Source organism: Phoenix dactylifera, chromosome 8, assembly GCF_051530095.1.
Source record: "Phoenix dactylifera cultivar Ajwa chromosome 8, Ajwa_hap1_PhDact_Kaust_v1.1, whole genome shotgun sequence".
Taxonomy (NCBI): Eukaryota; Viridiplantae; Streptophyta; class Magnoliopsida; order Arecales; family Arecaceae; genus Phoenix; species Phoenix dactylifera.
The window spans coordinates 21,210,440-21,215,331 of NC_143197.1; the positions used below are offsets into that span (position 1 = coordinate 21,210,440).

At 42.2% G+C, this 4,892-nt stretch overlaps 1 pseudogene across 1 annotated transcript; it reads left to right on the forward strand.

Moving 5' to 3' along the window:
- Positions 1-1,134: 1,134 nt before the first annotated feature.
- Positions 1,135-4,391, forward strand: LOC103717324 (pentatricopeptide repeat-containing protein At5g66520 pseudogene; annotated as a pseudogene). Its single transcript, XR_015968110.2, has one exon. The product of XR_015968110.2 is annotated as a pentatricopeptide repeat-containing protein At5g66520 pseudogene (transcript).
- The last annotated feature ends 501 nt before the right edge of the window (positions 4,392-4,892 follow it).

Consider the following 4,892-nt stretch of genomic DNA (forward strand, 5'->3'; position numbering starts at 1 on the left):
TTATATAGGCTTGTAATCATCTGGTTTCGTTAACAAAAACTTTATTTTTATAGTTCCATAACTTCTATTGTCTTGCCTTTGCCTTATATGCAATTCCAATTATGTCGCTGGCTCCTTGATGCAGGAGCAAGGCGCCCAATCCTTAGGGCGTGCGCATGAAGTTGGGTTTGATTTTTGGTTCGTTTTGTTAATTGAGTCCTTAATTAAGTTGTAGTTTGCTGAATTGAGTCTTTTAATTGAGTCCATATAATTGATTGCCAAGTGGCATCAAGGGGTCCACATCAAGTAGTGTGAAAAGAGGACTTGGTCCACTCCTACTTTAATTAGGAGTCTTACTTGGTCCCTTGGTCAAATCCTACTCTGGTTGGAAGTCCTTTAGCCCTTAGTATTTAAGTTTAGTTATAAGTCTTAATCTGAGTTTTGTCATAAATTAATTTTCTATTTTGTTCCAACGTCCCATCTATTTAAAGGATGGACGTTGAAGAATAAAAGCAGAACTAATTTGGTTTTCAATTGCTCTTGCGATCTAGAGGCGAAAGGCTTCTTTTTCCTCCTTTGGTAAGACTCCAAGATTCCTTTCTTCCTCAGCGAAATGCCGAAAAATTCTTGAGTTTAGAATAGAGGTCAGACTCTTTTATTCAGCCCATAGTTATTTTGTTCTTCACGCAATAGCCCTAATCTTTTGATGCCCTAATCATCACAAACTCCTTTAGGTTTCAGATCTAAATCGCAGGCCTAATCCCTTTCTTTCACGTCCTAGCCCATATTAACTTAGGATCCAAACAATTTCAGCCATCATCCACCAAAAATCCAACAACCTTCCCACCCCAACTGCGTCACTTCTTTGTACAAATGACATAGGAGCACCATGCTGGATTAACGTTGCGAAAGGTCAAACCCGTGACAAATAAATAAATATGTATCTATATATGCATATGTACATGTGTATATATATATATATATATATATATATATATAGAGAGAGAGAGAGAGAGAGAGAGAGAGAGAGAGAATATATATAAAAGTTATATATTTAATATATTTATATACATGAAATACTCAAACCATACAAGACTTGGACTGGCTGGCATCAGCCTCGCCTAATTCTGAGTTTATCAAATCGAAACCCAAACTCCATTTAAATAGTGGCCCCACCCATTTACAACACAGGCTGGTTCGAGTGGACCGTTAGCAGGCCTGGCCCAAAAATGCATCACTGTCGGTCCAGTGCTCTGCTCCGAATGCCTCTAATGCCCTTTCGAAGCTCATTCCCTTGAACGGGGGAGGGAGATACCCTTCCCCTCTCTCCTCTTCCAACGGCTACTTAACTGCCAATGGCGGCTCCTTCTTCCTCGCTGTCATGAGCCCCGACTTCCCCGCCCTCATCTCCCGATGCACCCACCCCAGGCAGCTCCACCAAATCCAAGCCCACCTCACCGCCGCCGGCCTCCTTGTCTCTAGCGTCTTCCTCCACAACACCCTTATCCGCGCCCACGCCCGCACCCCCTTCCCCCACTCCTCTCTCGCCCTTTACGCCCAGCTCCTCCGCTCAGGCCTCCTCCCCGACACCCACACCTTCCCCTTCCTCCTCAAAGCCTGCTCTCTCATCCCTGCCCGCCCCCAGGGCCTCTCCGCCCACGCCCACGCCCTCAAGCTCGGCCTTGACTCCCACCTCTTCGTCAACAATGCCCTCATCCACTTCTACTCTGTCGTTGGAGCCATCGCCGATGCCCGCCGCTTGTTGGATCATGCTCGAGACGTCGACGTGGTTTCTTACAATTCGATGATAAGTGGGTATGTGAGAACTGGTGATCTAGGACGCGCCAGAAGGCTGTTTGATGGAACACCTGCAAGAAATGTGGTGACTTGGAGTGCGATGATCTCCGGTTACGCCCAAGGTGGGTGTTCGAAGGAGGCGCTGGGGCTCTTTTCGCGGATGCAAGCTGAAGGGTTTAAGCCTGATGACACGACTCTGGTTAGCGTGCTCGCTGCTTGTGCCCATCTGGGGGCGTTGGAGCAGGGGAAGTGGGTCCATGGCTATTTGAGGAGCAACGGGATTAAGATTAGTGTGTTCCTGGGTACTTCTTTGATCGATATGTATGCAAAGTGTGGGAAGGTGGAGTTGGGTTTGGAGGTGTTCAATGGGATGCAGGAGAAGAATTTGTTGGCTTGGACTACAATTATCACAGGTCTTGCGATGCATGGTCGGGGTTTGAAGGCACTGAAACTCTTCTCAGAGATGGAGAAGTGTGGTGTTGTGCCTGATGACATTGCATTCATAGGTGCACTATGTGCTTGCATGCATGCAGGACTGGTTAATGAAGGCTGCAAGATCTTTGATTCGATGAGCAGGCACTACGGTATTAGGCCAAAGATTGAGCATTATGGGTGTATGGTGGACCTCTTGGCACGTAACGGGTTACTCCATGAAGCTAGACATTTCGTGGAGAGTATGCCCATGGAACCCGATGCTCTAATCTGGGGAGCTCTGATGGCAGGGTGTAGGTTTCATAGAAGTGTGGAACTGGCTGAACATGTTGTAAAGCACTTGATTCAATTAGAGCCAGATAGTAGTGGGGTTTATGTTCTCTTGGCGAACATTTATGCTGCTTCAGGGAGGCATGATGATGCTAGGAAGGTGAGGTTCTTGATGAAGAAGAAGGGAGTACAGAAAACCCCAGGGTGCAGTTTAATTGAGATTGGAGGAACAGTTCACCAGTTCTTGGTAGGTGATACAACTCATCCCCAGATTAAAGATATCTTGATGAAGTGGGAAGAGATTGAGAATCGGTTAAGACTGGAGGGATATGTCCCAGACAAGAAAGAAGTGCTGCTTGACATAGATGAAGAGGACAAGGAAGATGCACTTGCTCGTCATAGCGAGAAGTTGGCAATTGCTTTTGGTTTGATTAGCACAGTGGATGGGATGGCAATTCGTGTACTAAAGAACCTTAGAGTGTGTGGCGATTGCCATCATGTCATTAAACTTATATCTAAAGTTTATGATAGAGAAATAGTTGTCAGAGATCGAACTCGTTTCCATCTTTTCAAAGGGGGTAGTTGCTCTTGTAAAGATTATTGGTGAAGATAGTGTTTTCATTGGGAAAAGTATGGTCATTTATTCCTTCCAACTCTGTTTATTGAGATTGTCTGACTTTAGTTGAAGTGGTATCAAGAGAGATTCTGATTTTTTTCCCTTTATGATAATGGAATGTCAGATATAAGATGGGAAAAATAGTTCCAGTGCATCTCCTCATTTCCCGGAGAAGGAGCAGAAAGGGTGGGACTTCTGCTGAAAGAAAAGCAATTGAATATGACTCCAGTGTAAAGTTAAGATAATGAATATGAACATCGCTCAATTGGTAAATTATCAGATTCAGAGATAAAAGAAAGATGGGAGATGCTGAGTTGCTAGGAAGCTTGCGAGCATGTAACTCTACTAGAAAAGATCATGCTGCTTGGGATATATATGAACTTGCCTTTGGCAAGATTGTCATCAATGTGCTTGCAAACCTTGTATGGCAAATGAGCTTGCTCGAAAAGGTTGATGATTATAAAATTGTTGCAGCAATTAAATGGAAAAAAGAATTCCATATTTATCTCAATTTGTGGTCCAGTGGAGGTTTTTAGGATATGAATGCAACAGGCTTGGGCATATATCCAGTTGTTTTCAGTTAAGTATCCAACCACATAATGAATTATTGCTTGACATAGACAACTAGAAGCAAAATGTGGTTGGATATTGCTTTGAGAAGACAACTGCTTTTGGATTAGTTAGTACAAAGGTCAGGACAACCAAGGCTTTTGAAGTCTAAAGTGATCGCTATTATGACATTACTGTAAGATCTTATGACTGAGAAATCATTCGTAGATGTTGGATGTTTTCCTCATCTTTTATGGTGAGTAGCTCCTAACTCATGGATATTTGTTGGGAAGATGACTTCCTCAAGAATTTCTGAATTCAATGTGCGAAATATAATTATGAGCCACTCCTTATTGTTTTCGTGAATATTATATGACAAAATGCATTGGACCAAATCTCATTGACGGGAAAGCCAGGCAAGGTGCCTTGTCTCAGTGAAGATTTGATCAAGGGACTAAATAATCCCTGGTTCACAGCATAATATAAGAACAATGAACATTCACAAGTCTTTAAGAAGTCAGCATTTCATTCTCTGGTGCAACTGAATAATGAAATGGTACAGGTCATAAGAAGCTATTGTTCTTCCCAATTATGTAAAGAGCTGGCATTGCAAGAACTTGGCATCTGCTTTTCAATAGGCCAACTTGCATGTAGCCACAATAACTTGTGTTGCTAAAGTCTTGTACAAGGATCTATTGTTTCATCATTAACATCAGAAAGCTTGACATCAAGGTATCATTTGTAGAAATTGGATGCATTTCCATCATTTTCTTCAGAGAATTTGATCTGAAAATATATAGTATTAAATTGGTGTTGGCATAGCATTTTTAGCACATCATAGCATTACAAAAATTTTACTAATTCAAATTCCATAGTTTATGGAATACAGGCCCTTTCGGAGTGATTTGAAGTGTTGCAGATTTTCTATCAATAAAATGAAGCTTACCTATCAAAACGTGATTTTTATTCATATTGGTCAGACTGAGACAAGGATGGTATAATTTACCTGTAAAATTGGAATGAAAAATTATGATTCAAGAATGATTTCTCGGTCATAAAATCTTGGTCTGAACAAGCCATGATAGGACCTCGAACCACTTCGTCCAATCATTTACCTCGACAGTAATGACTGCTTGTAATAAGTCAGGGCAGCAGACAATATCTGAATGGAACTCTCGGTCTGTCCTCGAGGAATTTTTTTTTAATGACATGGTGGACATTTAAAATGAAATCTGGGAAGAATATTGAC